At 44.4% G+C, this 24,999-nt stretch overlaps 1 long non-coding RNA gene across 1 annotated transcript; it reads left to right on the top strand.

Annotated features, from left to right (window-relative positions):
* Positions 1-329: 329 nt before the first annotated feature.
* LOC115167163 (uncharacterized) lies at positions 330-10,020 on the top strand. Its single transcript, XR_003870445.1, has 2 exons — positions 330-504; positions 9,181-10,020. It is a non-coding gene; the product is annotated as an uncharacterized LOC115167163 (long non-coding RNA).
* Positions 10,021-24,999: the final 14,979 nt, after the last annotated feature.

The following is a 24,999-nucleotide window of genomic DNA, read 5'->3' as shown; positions in this document are numbered from 1 at the left end:
AACAAAACACGGTATAAACATTATTGGGCACAGACAACAGCACAAAGGGCAAGAAGGTAGAGACAACAATACATCATGAAAAGCAGCCACAACGGTCAGTAAGAGTGTCCATGATTGAGTCTTTGAATGAAGAGATTGAGATAAAACTGTCCAGATTGAGTGTTTGGCGATTTAATGCTTTTTGCGTTCGGTTTGGTTTCGGTTTGACTATTGAAAAATAATCAGGAAGGAAGAAACCCAGAACCCAGACCAGTGGAAGCTGCGGTGGTGGTGGGATATCAGAAACAGCAAGCGTAGTGAGTTACAGCAGCGCATGCGTACACGTGACATCCGCATTGAGGAAGAATGTGTAGAACTGGTCAACTCAAATGGACCGCATGTCATTAGAGTCTGAATCCATTTGGTATAATATCCGCTAATGCAATCAGCTGATGCCGCCACACTCAGGTTTCCCGTTTGAACTGGCTCAGCTTTATTTATATTTGTTGCGCGCTGGATTGAGCTGTAAGTATTACCTCAGAAAGTTCTCGTGTCGGAGCTAGTTGGTCTAAAGTGTGTTATTTGCAAGTTGATAATAAAAGGCTTCTTTCCATGACTTCAAGAAACGAGGAGTTGGCGGGGAACAGGATAATTGATCTAGCTAACGTTACAGAACAGGAGCTACCGTTAGCCAGCTATGGTAAAGTTAACAGGAGATGGCTAATCAACTCCAATGGAGCCAACACAACACTATTATTTAGCTGCTATAATAAATAATGATAAAATGTTGTTTTGATACTCTCATGGTCGATTACTCACTCATAATTATTGTATTTGTATTTATTAAGGATCCCCAGTAGCTTCTGCCAAGGCAAGATTAAGATTAAGACAACTACATCACAAATAAAATAAAACAGTACATCATACAAACATTAGTATTTATTAGGATCCCCATTAGCTGTTGCGAAATCACCAGCTACTCCTGGGGTACACCAACTTTACCTCCTGTTGTATTTTATTTTGTATTTTTAATCCCAACCCCCCCCAGTCCCTGTCCCTGCAGGAGGCCTTTTGCCTTTTGGTAGACCGTCATTGTAAATAACAATTTGTTCTTAACTGACTTGCCTAGCTAAATAAAGGTTAAAGATTTTTTATTTAAAAAAAATACTCTACCACTATATACAATACAAAATGTATAATTCCACAATACTACATTACAATGTATGTGCATATAGAGTGTGTGTGTGTGTGTGAGTTTTCACAGTCTACGTTGTTCCATAAGGGTGTAGTTTTATCTGTTTTTTTAAATCTGTTTTCACTGCTTGCTTGAGTCACTTGATGTGGAAGCGAGTTCCATGTAGTCATGGCTCTATGTAGTACTGTGCATTTCACAGTCTGTTCTGTGAAGAGACCCCTGGTGGCATGTCTTGTGGGGGTATGTATGGATGTCTGAGCTGTTTAAACAGACAGCTCAGTGCTTTCAACATGTCAATACTTCTCACAAAGACAAGTAGTGATGCAGTCAATCTCTCCTCTTCTTTAAACCAGGAGAGATTGACAGGCATGTTATTGATGTAAAGTTGTAACAGCAGACTATGATCGATGATGTCAAAAGCTGCTCCCACAATCTTCTTATTATCAGTGTGTCTTAATAATGGAGCAGGGAAGGGGTTGTATTGGCTGGGCTAGGCTGAGCCAGGCTGCTCAGGGCTGGGTAGAGGGTCTCACGTGCCTTACTGTGGTGGAGGTAGTTGTGGTGGTTGTGATGATGATGGTGTTGGTGGTCAGAGTGGCCAGATGTGGGGCCACCGGGCTGCTAGACTAAACCTGTGTGGAGAAAGATTCTCCAGAACTCCACAGCTACAGGCCTGACTGCCTCCTCTACAGGGCTGCTGCCCACATGTGCACCTTACCGCCCACTCGGGTGGGCACGCCACGTTACACATCCCATCTGCAACTAAAACATGTCAATAAGGTAGGAATGTTGCGTCACACTGGTGAGGGAGGGGTAGGAGAAAGGGGTTCAGGGGGAAACGGTGGTTGGGGCAGACAACTGTAAATACCTCTTTTGTTTGGTAGACTGACTCCAACTTTTTCCCCTCCTGGAATAACAGAGGTAGAGACTGACTGTGTGGGTCATAACATCAGCGTTAGCCTTGTAGCCTTTACGTAATGTGTTACTTTGACTTCGTTTAGGCCACTGTATGTTAGCCTATTAGCCCTTAGTGTGGCCCTTGACAATACATGAACTCATGGTTTGTTATGGTGTTGTTCAGTTGTTTGCTGAACCATCAATGGTAGTTGGTTGACCTACCATGCTCAGCCTTGCTATGCACTTTAATGCCCTGATTGTTTACCCCCCGGTGCCGCAGAGGTCAATGGAAACTCCCAGTCAGTCAGAGTGTAGGAGGCTGGCAGGGATATAGGAACTGTAGGTAGTAAAGGTATGAGAGAAAGGAAAAGGCAGTGTGGGTAGGGATGTTCAGTCCAGTCATACGTGAAGTGTTTTGGTGTCGGTGTCCAGCGTACATACGGTATCTGACCAAGGATCCAAATCCACCTGAATGAACGTGCAAACGGAGAGCAGAGCCAAACCTTAGCGTGTCCTCCTATTCCCGTTCACCGTGCTGGCTGATGGGACACGTTTCGGCTGGCCACCCCAAGGGGGAGGTAGGAGATCCGGAGAATGGGTGATGGTTCCAGAAGTGGGGGGTCTATGGGAATCTAAGGTGTTCCTAGTGGATGAAATACTAGGTAAGGATACAACAAAGCACTGGTGAAGTTAGATATTGAACGGAGAGAATTAACTTGGTTGTTAACATAAATTACCTTGTTATCCTCAACTTACATAAAATGACAAAAGTGGACCGATCAAATGTTGATTTGCTTAATTATAATTTTATTTCACTTTGAGCCCTGTGCTGCAGAAATATGTACAGTCCTGTTTTGCAGAAATAAACAAAAATAATTTAACAAATCATAATCCGTCCACATTTTTCCAACTTGCATGAATCTCTTTGATGGTATCGTACCTTGAACAATCACGTACAACATTGCGGTATATTGCCATTTTTTCAAGTTCTAGGTTGTGTGTATTTATCTTATCTGAGGCACGTTACTGGCCTCCAGATTAACTAAATGGTTCTGTAACAATCCGATATGCTGCAGGAGAATCACCAGCGAGCTATCATCTCTGGACTTAAACATTTCCTTCCTCTTACCAATTTGTTCCTAACGCTCACTTCCTGTTCAGTCTAACATCCATGCCAAGCAGCTTTCTGGGAGATGGGTGATATCATCATATCAGTCCATCACCAAAATATGACTCTTCAATTTGCACCATTTAAAAAAAGAAAAAAGACAACTATTCTGAACTGGGAATACACCATATTTTCGCTTTGATTCAAGATAGCAAACAGATTTTTAAGGCGCAGACAAGTCAATTGAGGGGTTAAAATATGGGTGTGGTAGAAAGGAGAGGGAAAGAGAGTGAATGTCCAATAGTTTCCACTCATATTAGCCATTGAGTCAGCGTGTGGATGAGGATGGGGAAGGGCAGAGGAATATCTCCCCCAGAGTAAATACACATCCTCACTTTGCCATTGTAGCCTAACGTCTCTGTGACCTCACCCACGCAGTGTGGTCAAACAACTTCCCCTTTACCTCCCCTTTACCTCACTATGCAGCCATTGTACTCCAATGTCTCTCCCTCTCTCCATATTTTCTTTTGCTTGGGGTTTTTGGACAGTGTAAACGATACAAAGGGCATTTATGTCTTTGGCAGTAGCTCAGTGTCGGGGTCTCTGTCTGTACACTAAGAAAGACTGTTGTATGGCTTCCCTTCGCCCTGCAGGGTTATTGGCTCGTATTCTAGAGGAGCCAGAGTCTTTACAGGTGAAAGGCAGCCAGGCCTGGCCAGAGCAGGCTGGTGGGTTTCAGGGAGGTCTGTCAGCAGAGAAGGTGGGGTAGACTCCAGTGTTCTCCTCTGATCTGGAGCCCACTTGGGAGAGCAGCACAGCTTAAGTGGCCTCTGGATAGTTGACGTGAGCAAAATATTTTCACAACTGATTATGTGTCAGTGTGTGTGTGTGTGTGTGTGTGTGTGTGTGTGGGGGGGGGGGGTTCTGGTCATGTGTATATGTGTGTTTGCTCCCAAATCATAAAAATTGAAAGAAAAGGTGACATTTTTTTACCGCCTGATAAAGTCCACCACCCCCCAACATTTTCCCTCCCTCATCGTGACATATTTGTATTTTATTCCAAAGATAGGCGAGAGCCAATGGAATGCGCCTGGCTTTGGTTTCTGAGTGAAAGGCGTGTTAATACTTCTGACTCTAATCACAGAGTTCACATATTGGTTTGATTTGTGCAGATCAGGCTCTAATGGGCAAACACTCGCAGGGTTAATCAATGTGTGAGTGGATGGAGCAGGGCTGGGGCTCACAGGTATACGGGTCAGTGTGTGTGTGTGTGTGTGTGTGTGTGTGTGTGTGTGTGTGTGTGTGTTACAGATATGCAACCTTTGGAGCTTAACCTTGTCGGCTGAGAGGGTGCAGAAGATGTGTGTGAGACATGTAATCTGTGGTAGACACTGCCCTGTGCTTGTGGGGTATCAGTGAAGAATCTGAGTGTACTGCATCAATGTGGGGTATTAGTGAAGAATCTGAGTGTACTGCATCAATGTGGGGTATCAGTGAAGATGCTCTAATGGGCTGAGAGCAAGGTACTGCAGCTGCTTTGAGATGGCAGTGGAGAAGAGGTGTAAAAATGATACGTGTTCACCTCCCCTTCTATATTGTCCATGACTCTTCTCAGCTCTACCCAATTCTTAGTCCACTGATGGTAATACAACATCCACCCCCCTCACCCCCACCCCTCCCTATATCCTTTGCTGGGAAATCAGATATTTTGCTAAAATTACCTGCGTTGCTCAGATTCTCTCTCTCCTCTCCTCTCCTCTCCTCTCCTCTACTCCCTTCTCTCTCTACTCCCTTCTCTCTCTATCTCTACTCCCTTCTCTCTCTACTCCCTTCTCTCTCTACCTCTACTCCCTTCTCTCTCTACTCCCTTCTCTCTCTACCTCTACTCCCTTCTCTCTACTCCCTTCTCTCTCTACCTCTACTCCCTTCTCTCTCTACTCCTTCTCTCTCTACTCCCTTCTCTCTCTACCTCCCTTCTCTCTCTACCTCTACTCCCTTCTCTCTCTACCTCTACTCCCTTCTCTCTCTACCTCTACTCCCTTCTCTCTCTCTACCTCTACTCCCTTCTCTCTCTCTACCTCTACTACCCCTCTGTCTCTCTACCTCTACTACCCCTCTGTCTCTCTACCTCTACTACCCCTCTGTCTCTCTACCTCTACTACCCCTCTATCTCTCTACCTCTACTACCCCTCTATCTCTCTACCTCTACTACCCCTCTGTCTCTCTACCTCTACTACCCCTCTGTCTCTCTACCTCTACTACCCCTCTGTCTCTCTACCTCTACTCCCTTCTCTCTCTCTACCTCTACTCCCTTCTCTCTCTCTACCTCTACTCCCTTCTCTCTCTCTCTCTCTCATCATCTCCATCCGCTCCCTTCCCCCCCCCCTCATCATCTCCATCCACAGAAAGCTGTGGGTCTTTTCCTCTGTCCTGCAAACTGAGGTTTGCCTGGTGTTGTGTGGTTGTGGCCGGGATGCTGCGGTTGCCAGGTTTATGGCTGGACGCTGCGGTTGCCAGATTGATGGGTTATTCCCGTAGCAGGGAAACCAAACAATTCCTAGAATGTACATTCAGACTCCTGAGGAGAAATATACAGCATCATGTCCCTTTAGTCAGGTCAGGCTGGAAAGATGGATGAGCTCAGGATTATGGGGGATGGTAGTTGTGAATACAGGGCCTTGTTTAACAGGGCCTTGGTCTCTCTTCACAGCAGCATAGACAGATGAAGCTAGACTGAGAGTAGGTTTGGCTGCGTAGACCACTCTGTCACACACTGACAAGCTGGATAATTGACTCATAGGGAATGTAATCCAACAGTTGTGCTCCTCCAAAAATGTTAACTATGGCAGATATGAGAGGGGTGCAGGTTGTGTAAGATTCTAATATTCTGCTGGCCTGCTGTGTGGCCTAGCTGTGCTGAGGCAGTTTAAACAGATAATACATCTCCCCCATATGGTACACACACATACACGCCAGCACACATTGCACCCGTACACATACTCACACGCACACACACACACACATCTCCTCCCTCACATGGCAGGTTGACTGTGTTTACCCCATCCCAGACACACGGCAATAAAGCATCCAGAGTGTCCAGGCCAGGCATGGACACTCCTCTACCCCAGAAACCCTCCCCTATCCAGGGGAGCTGCACTTGACCAAGGGCCCCCTCCTCTGGAGAGCATGGAGAGTCCTGGCTGTCTGATGTGTATTCCTCTGTGAGTGTGGCTGTGTGTTTAGTTATTAAAAGGTTGACTTTATGCAAAGTGACAGTGATGATGATACATTATCCTTCTCCAGGACTCACAGAGATAAACACTGTTGTGGCTGTGAGCCACCGTGATGATTTACACTGTTTTGGTCAGTCGAGGTTAAAGTGAGGAGCTCAGCGAACAGGTATTTTTCCTCTGTGTGAATGTGTGTGTGTGTGTGTGTGTGCGCGCGTGTGCGCTTTTTGTGTGTGTGTTAATGCGTGGTGTGTGTGTGTGCGTGCGTGCGCTTTGTGTGTGTGTGTGTGTGTGTGTGTGTGTGTGTGAAATATGACACTGAAAACGGCTGTATTTCATTTTGTGACAGGGATGGAAATGTCTCTGATAGTGAAACAATAGTGTTGGGGAGGTTAGCTAGTGTGTGAGAGAGCTACTTAAAATGCTTACATTCAGCTCTGAAACTGGAACCAAAATATGGGGACTTGAAGAAGACTAGAGGGGTATCCTATGAAGCAGGTTTGAGGAGTTAGTCAGGTAACTTTGGTCAACGCTGAGTTAAACTCTGGATAACCAGTCATACAAAAGTGGCTTACCTTTTACCCAGGTACACTTCTATGGCAATGAATCCTTCAGAACTAACCTGCACTGGGGGCAGGCGAACTCACGGCTATCTCCACTTACCCTGAATGAAATGACTGAGCCGCGAGTTGAGGACCAATGAAATCAGATTCACTCCCTCTAGGAAAGATTGCGTGCAAAATTACTTGAAAAAATGTACATTTTTAGAGTACGTTTGGTATCCTTTCCCCAACAGATCATACATAAAAAGTTGTATAAAAATGAACTATTACAATTTCACGGGACTCATCAAAACAGTCAAACAGAGCACAGCGATACCCCTACAAATCCACTAATTAACCGACTCCGTCTAAATCAGATTTTAAGTTTTAATATACCTTCATACTAAATGGTACACTATGCCATTGAGCCACATATAGTGCTGTACACACTGCCTTCCACTGCCCAGAAGTGCTTAGCAGTGGGTACTTGGGTAGTGGGACTGTAATGGCATTCTTAGTTAATGGAGGATGTCTCTACTGCTGGGCGTTGGAGCACAAAATGGATCCTCTCTGAAATGAAGCCTTGTTTCCTCCTGATGTCTGCCCTCTGGGTTCCAAATGGTGGACAGACAGTCTGCTTTGCTCAGACTGATGCACTTGAAGTGGAGGTACTGTAAGACATTAACCTTCAGCAGCTTTCTGATATCTGCCCTGTATTTGGTATGTTGTATATTTGCTATGTTGTGTATTTGCTATGTTGTGTATTTGCTATGTTGTGTATTTGGTATGTTGTATATTTGCTATGTTGTATATTTGCTATGTTGTATATTTGCTATGTTGTATATTTGCTATGTTGTATATTTGCTATGTTGTATATGTTGTATATTTGCTATGTTGTATATGTTGTGTATTTGCTATGTTCTGTATTTGCTATGTTGTATATGTTGTATATTTGCTATGTTGTATATTTGCTGTGTTGTGTATTTGCTATGTTGTATATGTGGTATGTTGTATATGTGGTATGTTGTGTATTTGGTTTGTTGTATTTTTGGTATGTTGTATATTTGGTATGTGAAATTAACATGACTTGTACTACAGGTATATGATCTTAATTTTTTTTTTGCTGTTTTGCTACAGCTGGAAAATAATTCTGCAGCAACAGGAAATGTGAATTATTACATGGGTTATAATGAATGGACATTTTTGTAGTGGTTGATACATTTTTCGTAACGGAAAATCAAGTCTGAAATGTAAAAGTGTACATTAAATGAAGGAGGATCAAATGAAGATCCTGCATCTGTATAAAATGAAAAGCCTGATGTTAAATATGTATCTGTATCCGTGCAGTATGTCGGCATCTGTACATGTGTCCGTGTGTGTGTGTATTTATATGCATGCGTACTTGTGCGTGTAGATGCATGTTATTGTACGTGCAACGCTACATGCTAGCTTGGATGCGTGTGTATGCGGTAAAGGAGGAGCAGCTCGCTGGGCCGAATGTTGGGTGTCGGGCCGAGGCGGGCCGGTCCGGGGCAGTGTTTATGCTATGATTAACACCGTCCAGGTGCTCTGTTGGCAGGCCTGGCCACCCACCGCCCACTGTTGCTGCTTCTTGAGACACACACATTTCCCCCTTCGTGGCTGGGCCCAGTCATCCATATTAACAAAGCTGCGCGAGCAAACACGCTGAACTATTGACCACCATTTATTCTTATTCTTCTCAGACTCTCATAAACAATGCTTCTTCACTGACAGAGAGATGGAGAGGGGGAAGAGAGAAGAGAGGAGAGAGAGAGGTGTAGGCGGCTGGGGGGGAGTTAGAATTCCACAATGAAACAGAGTGTAAGGAGGGTGGAGGGGATGGAGAGGAGATGGGGGGTGAAATAGAGAGAGAGAGAGCGAGGGAAAGAGACGGAGGTGTGTGTGTGTCGGGCTCCTTAGCTGTGACGGTCTGCTTCAGAGGGAAAAAGCTGAGGATGAATGCCACAGACAGTGCTCAGATGGCGTTGAGCATTTCATTAACCCTATCTCCCCTGGTCTAGACAGGAAGGACCAGGCCTGGCCCCACACAACCATTGCCCTGTTGAGGGAGCTGATCTTGGGGCTGGGTCAGCGCTTGCCGAGCCCCTGGGAGGCAGCATGCTGTTTGTTTTGCCCTAGTTGTGTACTGTATGTACCCACAGTCTGTTTGTTCAAAATGGCTTATTCATGCTTCAGCTCTATTCGCAGGATTCTCACACTGAGCTTTCTCAGAAGAGATGTCTGTCCTCATGTTTGCTGATTGGTCCCAGAGCCGAGAAGCTGTCAGAGACTGAGGTCAGAGTGAGGAAAGAAGAGGACAAGAGGATAAAGGAGAGGACAAGAGAAGAGAGGAGTAGAAGAGGAGAAGAAAGATGGATAGGAGGAGGAAGGGAAGGAGAGCAGAGTGGGGAGCTGAATCAATAGTCCAGAGAATCTGCATTCTTCCACTCAACTGTCTGTGATAAGTGTTCCTAATTGTGTAATCACTGGCATTGGTATGAGTAGTTGTGTAATAACAGTCGTTTAACACAATATCTCATCTCACTCCCACTCAGTGTATCAATATGTATTCACACCTGTTTTCTTGACGTCCTGTTGGAATAACTCACTTTTTGGCATCGGTTTGTGTTTAACATTGTACATTTCTGTGACACCAAATCATTTCATCACCATATGTTTTTTGGCCAAAACTCAGTTTAGGTACTATTCGTAGGTTATTGAAGTATAATATATTATATAATTATTTGATATGAAGCATATTAGCATGTTTTCGTTCATTTAATAACTGATGTATTTGTAATTTCAGGGTACAGCAGAATATTGACATTTGTCCTTAGGATTGTTCTGTAAGAGAGAAGGTAGAGGCCCTTTGATCTGCTGCCTACAGAGTATCAGTCCTATCCCTGCTGCAAAGGCATCTGGGATGCTGGAGGAACCACAGGTCTAGAGAAAACACATTCCAAGCCTACTCTTTGAGCACTGGATTTTACAAGCCAAACAAGTGGTTGGGCCTTCCCCCATGTCAAATAAATATGATGTCAAACAGATAGTCATCAACCATGTTTTTTAATTGTCAGACAGGAAGATTGGATTTGATTTCCGAGGGAGATACTCTGAATGATAGGTTGTCCTATTTTACAAAGCTTTAACTATAAGCAAGCAAGAGCTTGAACTGATGTGACTGAAATCCATAACTGAAACATATCGCCTTCAATTTAGGATTATGGTATAGTTAGAATTATTTTAGCCTTATTTAAAGATGCAGTCCTGGATCTTAAGCACTTACAAATGCATACAATATTGTATGAATTGGAATTCGTATATAAAAAAACAACAATTGTGCTACATTTTTGGGGACCCGTTTTGGCTAGTGAACACTACCTTGCTTAGAGAAAAACAGGAAAGCACCACCCACCAAAAATATGATATAAATGCCTACTACAGTGCCTTACAATAGTATTCTTCCCCCTTGGCGTTTTTCCTATTTTGTTGCATTACAACCTGTAATTTAAATGGATTTTTATTTGGGTTTCATGTAATGGACATACACAAAATAGTAAAAATTGTTGAAGTGAAATGAAAAAATATGACTTAATAAAAAAGGAAACTGGAAAGTGGAAAGTGGTGTGTGCATATGTATTCACCCCCTTTGTTATGAAGCCCCTAAATAAGATCTGGTGCAACCAATTACCTTCAGAAGTCACATAATTAGTTAAATAAAGTCCACCTGTTTGCAATCTAAGTGTCACATGATCTGTCACATGATCTCAGTATATATATACACCTGTTCTGAAAGGCCCCAGAGTCTGAAACACCGCTAAGCAAGGGGCACCACCAAGCAAACGGCACCATGAAGACCAAGTGAGCTCTCCAAACAGGTCAGGGACAAAGTTGTGGAGAAGTACAGATAAGGGTTGGGCTATAAAAAACTATCCAAAACTTTGAACGTCCCATGGAGCACCATTAAATCCATTATTAAAAAATGGAAAGAATATGGCACCACAACAAACCTGCCAAAAGCCCACCAAAACTCACGACCAGGCAAGGAGGGCATTAATCAGAGGTGCAACAAAGAGACCAAAGATAACCCTGAAGGAGCTGCAAAGCTCCACAGCGGAGATTGGAGTATCTGTCCATAGGACCACTTTAAGCCGTACACTCCACAGAGCTGGGTTTTATGGAAGAGTGGCCAGAAAAAAGCTATTGCTTAAAGAACAAAATAAGCAAACACGTTTGGTGTTCTCCAAAAGGCATGTGGAAGACTCCCCAAACTCCCTATCTGTAAATAGCACACCCAACTATCTCATCCCCATATTGTAATTTTTTAAAACTCTTTTGCACCACAGTATCTCTACTTGCACATCATCATCTGCACATCTATCACTCCAGTGTTAATGCTAAATTGTAATTATTTTGCCTCTTTGGCCTATTTATTGCCTCACCTCCCTAATCTTACTACATTTGCACACACTGTACATAGTATTTTTCTATTGTGTTATTGACTGTACGTTTGTTTATCCCATGTGTAACTCTGTGTTGTTGTTTTTGTCACACTGCTTTTCTTTATCTTGGCCAGGTCGCAGTTGTAAATGAGAACTTGTTCTCAACTGGCCTACCTGGTTAAATAAAGGTGAAATAAAAAAATTAAAACATATGGAAGAAGGTACTCTGGTCAGATGAAACTAAAATTGAGCTTTTTGGTAATCAAGGAATATGCTATGTCCTGCGCAAACTCAACACCTTTCATCACCATGAGAACACCATCCCCACAGTGAAGCATGGTGGTGGCAGCATCATGCTGTGGGGATGTTTTTCATCGGCAGGGACTGGGAAATGGTCAGAATTGAAGGAACGATGGATGGCGCTAAATACAGGGAAATTCTTGAGGGAAACCTGTTTCAGTCTTCAGAGGTTTGAGACTGGGACGGAGGTTCACCTTCCAGCAGGACAATGACCCTAAGCATACTGCTAAAGCAACACTCGAGTGGTTTAGGGGAAACATTTAAATGTCTTGGAATGGCCTAGTCAAAGCCCAGACATCAATCCAATTGAGAATCTGTGTTATGACTTAAAGATTGCTGTACACCAGCGGAAACCCATCCAACTTGAAAGAGCTAGAGCAGTTTTTCCTTGAAGAATGGTCAAAAATCCCAGTGGCTAGATGTGCCAAGCTTATAGAGACATACCCCAAGAGACTTGCAGCTGTAATTGCTGCAAAAGGTGGCTCTACAAAGTATTGACTTTGGAGGGTGAATAGTTATGCATGCTCAAGTTTTCAGTTTTTTTGTCTTATTTCTCGTTTGTTTCACAAGAAAATACATTTTGCATCTTCAATGTGGTAGGCATGTTGTGTAAATCAAATGATACAACCCCCCCAAAATCCATTCTAATTCCAGGTTGTAAGGCAACAAAATAGGAAAAATGACAATGAGGGTGAATACTTTCGCCATCCACTGTAAATGGCAGTGTAGTCATTACAGCTCCAACATCTTCACATTCCCCAGTCTGTGCCAGAGAAACACATATTACAACCTGTTTACAACTGTCCCATAAACCTGGAGCTCTGGCGCTGAGGGAAGACTGTGCTCTTCTGATTAAACCACACCAGTCATGTGTTTACTCCTGGCTAAGTGGAGGTCACGGATATTTTTTCTTTCGTTTTCCCCCAATACATCTCTTTCCGGGCTGGGGGAGCGGAGGAGAGTGGAGGGGCAGGGCAGAGGCAGAGAGGGTGGTCCTCTATGGCCGGCACTGGGGAGAGCAGGAGCAAAAACTCTCCCTTCTGGCAAAGGGTGGGCGATGCCACTCTGCGACGGGGGACGACAGGCTCTGGTGAGTGTTACTGAGCTGTCACTGCTTCCTCCAACAGCCCCCCCCCCCCCTTGTCCCTCTGGAATGGGCCGGGCCAACAGGACAGGGGTGGGGTCAGAGCCAGAAGCATTCCCTGCATTCAGTATGGCCGGCAGTGAAGAGGGAGGTACACACCACACACACCAACAAGCTCTCACAGTCTCATTGCAAAATTAGAAGTTTATCCACGTTGCTCCAAACATAACATTTTTAAGTTGCTCCAAACATCACATTTCTATTTTGGACACCCTGGGTTGACTCCTCCTGCTCAGCATTGTTCCGTTTCTCCAAACCTCACATTTCGAAGTTAAGGGTTAAGTTTTGGGATAGGGTTAAAACCAATTTTGTTTAGGCATTCATTCTGAATGGTTAAGTTAAGGGTTAAGGTTTGGGATAGGGTTAAAACCAATTGTGCTTAGGCATTCATTCCGAATGGTTAAGGTAATGGTTAAGGTTTGGGATAGTGTTAAACAAAAACATGTAAATGAGTGTCCACCACTGGGATTGAAGATGTGACTGATCCGTGTGTGTGATCCGGAGACATGGGGTTACACCCATTCACCATCCCCATTCACAACGCCTTAGCAAAACGCTTATAGCACTCACTGTTGTTCCTAGTGTCCGGTATTGAAGGCATTTCCCGACGACCTCAGGACAAGGATAGACATCCAATTTCACTCTTGAGCGATCTGCCTGACGCACACATACATACAAACACTGTTGTTACTGGCTGAGGCCACCAGGGCAGGCCACATGTCACCACTGTCAGATTCAACAGGACACAAAGCTAATCTAAACCAGCCCCAGCCTGCACCACTCTCTCCCTCACTCCCTCTCACTCTCCCTCTCTCTCCCTCGCTGACTCTCACTCTCTCCCCCTCTTTCTCCCTCTCTCTCTCGCTACACATGCACACACACACACACACACACACACACACACACACACACACACACACACACACACACACACACACACACACACACACAGACACAGACACACAACACACACATACAGACGATCCAACAGACAACAACAATTGCATACAAGTAAACAAGCCCCCTCATCCTGCAACTAGCTCTCACAGCCTTACGTCAGGTCACAGTTTCATGTCAGAATTAGTCCTTCATCCATGTTTCTCAAATGTCACATTTTTAAGTTGTTGTAAATGTTACATTTAAAAGGGTTAAGGTTAGGCATTAACTCTGAATGGTTAAGGCAAGGTTTAAGGTTAAGGGGCGGCAGGTAGCCTAGTGGTTAGAGCGTTGGGCCGAAAAGTTGCTGGATCGAATCCCGGAGCTGACAAGGTAAAACTCTGTCGTTCTGCTCCTGAACAAGGCCGTTAACCCACTGTTCCCCGATAGGCCGTCATTGGAAATAAGAATTTGTTCTTAACTGACTTGCCTAGTTAAATAAAGGTTATATAAAAAAATTAAAAGGTTTGGGATAGGTTTAAAACTAAAATCGAAAAAACAACTTCCTATCGCTGGATTCGAACATGCGGCCTTTGGAATCAGAGGCAGATGTTTACAGAATCAGAGGCAGATGTTTATAGAATCAGAGGCAGATGTTTACGCCCATCCGCCATCCTCGTCCACAATGCCCTAGCAAAACCAAAACCTACTTGAAGGTAACAGCTCTCACTGTGTCCAATTTCCACATCATCTCCCGATGTCCTCAGGCATGGATGAACGTCGAATACTGACTTGTTTCACGGGTGACCTGGCTGTATCCTAAGCCCTGGGAGAATGAGGGAGTGAGAAAGAGAGAGAGAGCCAAAGATAGAGAGACAGAGAGTACACACAGCTGCTCAGCATCTTGCTGCGGCAGTTCTTAATGGACTTGACGTGCTCTGACAAAATCCATTTTCTGACGGAGCTGTGATTACAATGATAGGCCTGGAATTATGATTTTGGCTCCTTGTGGGATTGGTGTGTGCACAGCTCTCTCTCTCTCTCTCTCACTCACTCACTCACTCACTCACTCACTCACTCACTCACTCACTCACTCACTCACTCACTCTTTCTCTCTCTCTTACACACACACACACACACACACATATGCGCACACACACACACACACCACACACACACACCACACACACACACACACACACAGTGTTTAGTGAACTTCAGACAGGCTTTACTGTGCCTATTCCTAACACTTCAGACCTCTCAAGGGATCCACAGGGATCAGTTTTAAGAGCTCTCTAATTCCCCAACAGAAGAATGGACATGTTTAACACTTTACAGACACCGTGCCAAATGACTGGCATCCACATGTGTACATGGGGCATAGACACTGGGAAGCTGGGCCCACCCAATCAGACTGAACAGAAACCCCCAAAAATCCTGGACATTGTTTGTCTTTTTACCTAAGCATGCAAACACCTTCAGATAGAATCCATAGCAAGCAGTGCACAGGGTTAGATGAAATATAACAGAACTGATGCACTGGAATGACATTCAATCTCACGGCATGGGTTGCCAAAAATATCTTACTGAAAGCCACACCCCCAATAAGCCACAAATAGGACTGCATTCAGGCATATGTCGCTATGCTTCTATGGCTATATGCACCATGCCACTACCTATTTCATGTGTTCATTTAATGAACAAGACAGCTCATAATCCAATGCCTTTATCACAGTCAACACCTATATGTTTGCTTTAATTAGCTTCAAAAATGCTCATTGTTGTGTAGAATAAGATGAGATGAGCTATGAAACTGCACATTTCCTCTCTGCCCCATGGCAAAATGTGTAGAATTGCAGGAAATTACCTTCAAAACAGCAAATCTTTCTCTTTGCCCCATGGCAACATGTATAAAATTGTTAGCTGCAGGCCCACCCACCAACACATTTCTGGCAATGAAACTTCACAGTATGTTTTGCATTTGTGTGAAACAATGTGGAGAAATGTAGTTTTGTTGAAAGGTAGATGCTGTACACAAAGCATGCTGACTAATAGGTATGAGCATCTGGAGTCGTTTGCTTGTATCACTGTATTTTCCTTATTGTTCTCATTAGCAGTGATCAGTGAGATGAGAGTGACCTTCTGCACCCGAGTCAGACGGAACACAAACCAACTGGGCATTTAGCACTAACTCCACAAAGCTCTTGTGGCATAATTGGACTCATTTGAGATGTTCGGGTTTTGAGAGAGCTGCAACATAGCCATGGTGAGATACATTTTTCCATCCCTTCTCATTATATATCAACATCTTCGATCTAATCTCCTCAAACGTTGCTCGCTGATGTTTCACAATGATCCATTTGTGACGGCTGTGAACACACATTGCTAACCCAGGAGCATGATAGTTTCCAGTCGTCTCAGCTCTGAACAATGCCTCGGTTTACTCCAGTGTGGTTCAGGCCTCCATGTTGCAACATTAAAGCCTCTTTTGTGTGGGAGACCTATTCTTATGACTTTTACAGATGTAGGATCTTCATTTGAGCATGTTTGCAACATCAGGAAAATAATCTTGCAGCAACATGAAATGTGAGTTATTATGTTGATTATTTAATGAATGGATATTTTTTGAAGGGGTTGATACATATTTCATTAGGGCAAATCAAGTCGAACATTTTAAAGTGGAAATGACAAACTTTAGAAGACTTTTTAAACCTCGAAGACAAAGTTAACATTTTGTTGCTGGGATATTCCCAGCAACAAAAGAGTGATCAAATAAAGATCCTACATCTGTACTTTCATTCTCTGTTTCTGTCCATTTTCTTTGATTGTTTTAGGTCTAGATTCTCTCTAACCACCATTGGTGCTGTATTTCTGAAGGTTTTTGTTGTCAGATATTTTTGCTATAACATTTATGTTTATCATATTAATTAATCACTGAAATTAGTCATTTAACGGAATTACATTAAACAACTGTAAATTGTTCCGTTTGACATCCATAGTGTAAATAGAGAGCTTACAAACAGCTGATCACGTGAAGTGAATGTTTTTTTGGGATGTTTGTGTGCTATTGACCAAAAGTTGTGTGTGTATGGGGATGTGTAACCATTTCTTTTGGGCCGTCATCAGTTTCTTATATGGTCGTTAGCAGTGTCATCATGTGTGTGACAGTCCTTATGTATATATTTCCATTTAGCGCTGATTGGATAATGTACCATTCCCAGTACACAGACAAATGTGTGTGTCATAATGCCCTCAGACATTGGCCTGGTTATCTTATCTGGCACTGGCGCGATGTGTGTGTCCGTGTGTCCGCTCTGGGGTCGTTGGCAGGGCAATGGCCATGTCCTCAGTGCCTGAGGGGAGGTGAGGAGGGGTCATTCTCTGCCCTCTGTCAGCTTAGGTGGACACACACACACACACACACACACACACACACACACACACACACACACACACACACACACACACACACACACAGAGGGGCTATCTTTCCCTGTGCTCTCTCTGCTGAGGGACTGAGTGTTCAGCAGCAGTCCTCTCCCCACACTCTCCCCAGCCCTTCTTCCACACTCTCCCCAGTCCTCTCCCCACACTCTCCCCAGCCCTTCTTCCACACTCTCCCCATTCCTCTCCCCAGTCCTCTCCCCACACTCTCCGCAGCCCTCTCCCAAGCCCTCTCCCCAGCCCTCTCCCCAGCCCTCTCCCCAGTCCTCTCCCCAGTCCTCTCCCCACACTCTCCCCAGCCCTCTCCCAAGCCCTCTCCCAAGCCCTCTCCCCAGCCCTGTCCCGAGTCCTCTCCCCAGCCCTCTCCCCAGTCCTCTCCCCAGCCCTCTCCCCAGTCCTCTACCCAGCCCTGTCCCGAGTCCTCTCCCCAGTCCTCTACCCAGCCATCTCCCCAGTCCTGTCCTCAGTCCTCTCCCCAGCCCTCTCCCCAGTCCTCTCCCCAGCCCTGTCCTCAGTCCTCTCCCCAGTCCTCTACCCAGCCCTCTCCCCAGCCCACCCCAGCCCTCTCTTCAGCCCTCTCCCCAGTCTCCTCCCCAGCCCTCTCCCCAGCCCTGTCCTCAGTCCTCTCCCCAGCCCTGTCCCGAGTCCTCTCCCCAGCCCTCTCCCCAGTCCTCTACCCAGCCCTGTCCTCAGTCCTCTCCCCAGTCCTCTCCCCAGCCCTGTCCTCAGTCCTCTCCCCAGTCCTCTCCCCAGCCCTGTCCCGAGTCCTCACCCCAGCCCTCTCCCCAGCCCACCCCAGCCCTCTCTTCAGCCCTCTCCCCAGTCTTCTCCCCAGCCCTCTCCCCAGCCCTGTCCTCAGTCCTCTCCCCAGTCCTCTCCCCAGTCCTCTCCCCAGTCCTCTCCCCAGCCCTCCCCTGCATTCTGAATGTTATCCTTTGGGCTCCTAATTGCCTGTAATTTGCTCGTTGAAAGAATCCCCAGCTCATCTGGCCCTGTAACGTGGGGTAACCTGAGAGTCCCCGAGGGTGAGGTGGAGTGGGGAGAGGGGGAGGAGAGGAGGTGGAGGAAGAGGAGGAAGAGGAGGATGAGGAAAAGGGGAGGAATTAGGGAGGAGAATAAGAGGAGGAAAGCAGGACAACTAGAAGGGGAGGATGAAAGGCTGGTTTGTTCAACATAGAGACTCATACAGTTAGAAAGGTCTGCATGGCTGTCATAGTGATTGAAGTCTATGAAGAGACGTGCGTTTGTGTGAGTGTGACTGAATATGATGCAGTGCTAACATTAGATGTCTCCCACGAATGATGCAGCGCCCCCTTTGGGCCAATTGAGATATTGCGTGTGACCAACAAATTTCAGTTAGTTTTTCTCAATTGTTTACACACAAATACTGGTACTTGAAACACAATGACCACAACATGTAACTCATGCACCAACCCCCTGAACCAATTCTGCTAAACTACAAGCACAATTCCTGCTTTACACTCAAATTGCAGTTCTAAAACACACTTTTTTCAAAACACTACACACAATTCTTTGCATTTGGCACAATTTTCATGCAGAAAATCTCTTATTTTCACAATGAACACACTGCCATTCAAATATGCACACTGACTCATCACATGGGCAAACACCTGTCACACAGTTTTACAATTAGCAATCAGCGCTTTAACGTAAAAGGGCAACAGGTGAGCTCTTCTGTTTTGGAGCAATGGATGCCAACATTGGAAACAGAGGCAGAGCCAGAGGAGTGAGAGTAAGAGGAGGAGGACGGGGAGGACAAGGACCATAATCTCTGATGAGATCCGAGCCACTTTGGTTGATCATGTGGTCAACCATGGTCTAACAATGAGGGAGGCTGGGTAAAGAGTACAGCCAAATTTGAGCAGGTACACTGTAGCATCCATCATCCGGACATTCCGAAATGAGAATAGGTAAGAAATCTACTCTCACTAGAAAATTGCAGTACTGCATATCAATACAGTACTCAATGAGTACAGTAGTACAGTATTGCCTGTGGACTGTTCTGTAGGACTGTAAAAATAAAGTATGTTTCAAGTATTTGGGAAATGTATTCCTACTTTGTATTTACAGAATTTTACTATTTGTTTGGCAGAACTGAAAGATTACCAACACAAGGTGGTCGGGAACGTGTTCTGTCTCCTGAACAGGAAACTGAAATCATGAACATGATCCTAGAAAATAACGCCATAACATTACGGCAAATACAAAGAAAAATTATAGAAAACAATGAGATATTTCAAAATATTGAAAGGGTAAGCTTATCAACACTGGACCGTGTCTTGCGCAGAAATAATCTCAGGATGAAGCAGGTCTACAGGGTGCCATTTGAACGCAATTCAGAAAGAGTCAAAGAATTGCAATATAACTATGTGCAAGTGAGTCCTATACAATCCCACAATTGATGCATACTCTAAACACTGTATAAGTTATACATATTTCAGTATTGTAATCATAATGATTGTGCTTCACAATAGTGGCCACTCCATGTCTATTTCTGATATTGTCATGTGTGTTTCAGAGAGTCCTTGAGCTAGAGGTGGCTGCAGTGGAGCACCAGTTCATCTTCATTGATGAGGTTGGATTCAACCTCACAAAAAGACGAAAGAGGGGAAGGAATATCATCGGCCAGCATGCCATTGTTCAAGTCCCTGGCCAGCGTGGAGGGAACATTACAATGTGTGCAGCGATTACCCACCACGGCGTCATCCATCACCATGCTACCCTTGACCCCTACAACACCGCCCATCTGATCACATTCCTGGACAGCCTACACAACACACTCATTCCACCAGATCAGGTAGACGGCCCAGAGCAGCTCAGGTACGTTGTCATTTGGGACAACGTAAGTTTCCACAGGGCTGCTCTGGTTCGTAACTGGTTCACTGCCTACCCACGCTTTTTAGTTGTTTATCTCCCTCCATATTCTCCATTCCTCAATCCTATTGAGGAATTTTTTTCTGCCTGGAGATGGAAAGTGTATGACCGAAATCCACAAACGCGTATACCTCTTCTCCAAGCTATGGAAGACGCATGTGGAGATATAGCAGCTGATGCTTTTCATGGCTGGAATCGCCATGCTTGGCGGTATTTCCCCCGCTGCTTGGCCAGGGAAAACATTGCTTGTGATGTGGATGAGGTGCTGTGGCCAGACCGCAACAGAAGAGAGGATGCAGCATAGTTTAAAAAAAAAGTATTATATTTTTTTTACTGTAACTGTATACATTAAATTCTTCTGTTTTGTATGTAGACCACTGTATGTGCAACTTTGTGTTGGTTGGGAATGGGATGTACACTGTGTACATTGTTTTTGTGGGAAAAATAAATATATTTGTTACCGTGTATTTGTGTGTTCTGAGTATAAAAACGATATTCTCAAATATTTTACAACACACTTATGTATGTAGTGTCTGTAGTAATGGCAACACTGAACCAAAAAAAGGCCTAAGTCATTATGATGAATGGAGAAAAAGTGTTTTCCATTCATCATAGTGTTTTACATTGAGCACATCAGTGTTCAACTGGTTCTTATAAATGTCTATTCATATGATGGTTTGTGTGTGTCATTTGAAAACAAAATACCATTTTGATAAGAAATAACCTCATTTTGCTGGAGAATTGAGGGGTTTTGCCCATTGTGTGTGTGTTTTTTGATTTGTGTGTAGAGTTCTGAGAATATGAAGTATGCTTTCAGAAAATGTGTGTAAACAATCGAGAAAAACTGTAATTACTCTAGCTCCCGCCTTGGGCCAATCAGTGTAATTTTGTAAATGCCAGATCTCTATTGCAACACTCATCATTCACCTAAGTTTCGTCAAAATCAGGCCAGTGCGGTCTGAGATGAGACTAAAGTACGATCAAAAAGACGACGGAGACAGATCAACAGTCCCCTCCCTGATTTCATCGTGGGGGACAACAAAGAAAAGACTAGAAGTGTGACTTACTTCTGCTAAGATTGATCAATTAAAAAAATAATAATAATCCAGCTATTTGTCCAGGCTGTAGCATGGACGGTGGCATCATGGATAGGTCTGGTGAAGCTCCAGCTCAGACACATGGCCAGGGTCTGAACACAGCCAGCACCTGCCTGAGCTGGGAAAAAAAACTGTTCTTATTGTATTATGAATACATGAAATAAATCAAACAAAATACATTTGAATTGAACCATTACAAATTGTGGTGCGTGTGCTTTAGTGTGTGTGTGTGTTCGTGTGTGTGTGTTTGTTTCCAGTGTCCCTCTGGGTGGCAAAGGAATAGAATCCAGCTGTCATGTTGAACATGGCTTCATTGTTGTCATGGCGACACAACCAGGACCAAGAGACACTAGTCCTTTTCGGTCCGACCATTTGGAAACCTCCAAATGGGTTGGCACACACACACACACACACACACACACACACACACACACACACACACACACACACACACACACACACACACACACACACACACACACACACACACACACACACACACACACAGAGAGAGAATGCCCTGTTGGTCCTGTGATATTCTCCTCAGTGTGTGACAGAGCATGGCATGGCCTGGTGGGCAGGATGTGAGGTTCTGCTTGTTTGTTTGAATGTCCTGTGGTAAGGGAGAATGAGCGCCTGCCTGACTACCTGCTCTTCAGCCTCTCAAGCTGACATCTTGTTGTGTCATGTGTTATCTACATTTTTCACTTTAGGAAGTCAATGAGAACCAATCCTCTTTCACAACTACAACATGGATATCCACTGGGGAGTTGAGACATTTCTGAACGATCAACTCCCATTCCAGACCACTGAGCTATCAGATTCAGAGGAACAGAAATAATCTAACCACACGTCGTAGTTCCAGGTCGTATATCCACCAGGGAAGCCTAAACTATGAACTATTGTCATTGATCCGCCTCAAATCTATCCCGGAAGCAGAGTCCTAACCCCAACCCTAACCACAGACTACAGACATACAGGGTACAGTAGTTAGGCGACTACTCTGAGTTACCCTGCTCGCTTTCATCTTAAAGGTCAACATCTCTCCACATCCTCATGTTTGACAGTTAGAATCAGGGGCAAATTGTGTCATTTCCTCCCCTCTGCAGCCCAGTGTGTACCAGGCCTGATTCTACATTACAGTATAACAACAGGCCTGCAGGTAGTTGTGGAGGTGCTACTTTTACTGTACTGTATGTGATGTTAATTGGTCTATAATGTTAATTGCTCTACAGCACACATAGGTCTGAATAGAGGCATTAAGCAGAACCTGGACAGAACTTGATGACTCTGCTATATCTCTCTCTACTTATTTTTCCCGATCCTCCCTGTGTTCTTCCGTTACAGTTGGGTCAGGTATTTTATTGTTCTCCTTCTCTGTTTCTCAGTCACTTCTTTCCCCCGCCCTCACCAGCAGCAGCTAGTGTTTCCATGGCCAGTCCTAGCTGTGTTTTGGCCCAGTGTATTGTGGGGCTGGTTTACAGTTTACAGTCGGCCTGTTTGTCAGTCTTTTATACTCCCTGAAACATGGACCACCCAGGAGGATGTGGGACGGAGGGCATAGGCTCTCTCTCTCTCTCTCTCTCTCTCTCTCTCTCTCTCTCTCTCTCTCTCTCTCTCTCTCTCTCTCTCCTCTCTCTCTCTCTCTCTCTCTCTCTGAGTGTAGGTTGTTTAATAGTAGTCTGTGAGCTCAGAGAGCCTTATCCCTTGGCAGGAGCCGAGCCCTGTCCTGTCCTAACACACAGCCACTGTTTACACTCATTGTTTCTTCTACTCTGAAATTACAAATACTCGTCCTCCTCATATCCCTGCTGTCCCTATGGGACGGCCCTAATACCCCATTCCTCCGCCCAATGGCAATTGTGACATCCAGGGAATTCTTGGTGATAAATGTAATATTGAGAGTCATTTTGCGTCACTATCACTAAGTGGGGCATGTATGTGAATAACTAGGCCAATGGTGAGTCACTAGGTTCAGACCATCATGGGTTTTTCCCATCTCACAGACTGATTGAATCCACTGAGACTAATGTAATGCCTAGCGTGATGACGTGCATACTAGTGCATTAGTTTAGCAGTTAGAGAGGGAACATATGTAGGCCAGACTACTCATACTGTTCACAACCGCTCTGTTAGGCCTTGTTTACAATCAACCCTCGTATAATGGACAAAGTGATGGTGATGAAGAGGTGGTTAGAGAAGTTCTCTGAATTGCTAACCAAAATATATAGTTAGTACTTGCATCTTGAAAACTGTTCATTCCAGAAAGTAGAAGCATATTGACAGTGTTGTTTGCCAGGTAGGTAGTCGCTTCCTGCTTGTCCAGGTCTGGTATAACTTACAGAGACTCTTTTGATCAACAATGGCATGTCAATTCCTTGGGGGTTGGAAAATGCACTCAAACTCGCCAATTGCTTTCGACATCAGCATAATTTTCCTCTCAATCGCGGAAAATCCATTCTAATTCACTGTGGGAAAGTAACAGATGCACATACACCACATAGGCTACATGCTACTCTGCTTTCTGTAAACACACACAAACACAGGCATGTACAAACACACACACACACATACACACACACTCTCACCTACACACAGACAAACACATTTATTTTGAAATGTGTGAGATCACCCTCCCCTTGGTAATCAATTTGTAAGTTGCTCTGGATAAGAGCGTCTGCTAAATGACTTAAATGTAAATGTAAATGTAAATGTAATGACTACTGTGATTGCTTTGGGTAAATGATAACTTCATGCAGTATTTCACTCCTGCTGCTTTACTGTACATACACACACACAGTGCATTAGGAAAGTATTCAGGCCCCTTGACTTTTTCCACAATTTGTTAAGTTACAGCCTTAAATGTATTACATTTTTTAAAAATCCTCATCAATCTACACACAATACAGTAAGGGAAAAAAGTATTTGATCCCCTGCTGATGTTGTACGTTTGCCCACTGACAAAGAAATGATCAGTCTATAATTTTAATGGTAGGTTTATTTGAACAGTGAGAAACAGAATAACAACAAAAAAATCCAGAAAAACGCATGTCAAAAATGTTATAAATTGATTTGCATTTTAATGAGGGAAATAAGTATTTGATCCCCTCTCAATCAGAAAGATTTCTGGCTCCCAGGTGTCTTTTATACAGGTAACGAGCTGAGATTAGGAGCACACTCTTAATGGGAGTGCTCCTAATCTCAGCTTGTTATCTGTATAAAAGACACATGTCCACAGAAGCAATCAATTAGATTCCAAAATCTCCACCATGGCCAAGACCAAAAAGTTCTCCAAGGATGTCAGGGACAAGATTGTAGACCTACACAAGGCTGGAATGGGCTACAAGACCATCGCCAAGCAGCTTGGTGAGAAGGTGACAACAGTTGGTGCGATTATTCGCAAATGGAAGAAACACAAAAGAACAGTCAATCTCCCTCGGCCTGGGGCTCCATGCAAGATCTCAACTCGTGGAGTTGCAATGACCATGAGAACGGTGAGGAATCAGCCCAGAACTACACGGGAGGATCTTGTCAATGATCTCAAGGCAGCTGGGACCATAGTCACCAAGAAAACAATTGATAACACACTACGCCGTGAAGGACTGGAATCCTGCAGCACCCGCAAGGTCCCCCTGCTCAAGAAAGCACATATACATGCCCATCTGAAGTTTGCCAATGAAAATCTGAATGATTCAGAGGCCAACTGGGTGAAAGTGTTGTGGTCAGATGAGACCAAAATGGAGCTCTTTGGCATCAACTCAACTCGCCGTGTTTGGAGGAGGAGGAATGCTGCCTATGACCCCAAGAACACCATCCCCACCGTCAAACA

This window comes from Salmo trutta, chromosome 29 (genome assembly GCF_901001165.1).
Source record: "Salmo trutta chromosome 29, fSalTru1.1, whole genome shotgun sequence".
Lineage (NCBI taxonomy): Eukaryota > Metazoa > Chordata > Actinopteri > Salmoniformes > Salmonidae > Salmo > Salmo trutta.
Note: the sequence above shows the minus strand (reverse complement) of the source record. Positions and strands in the feature narration are given on the sequence as shown.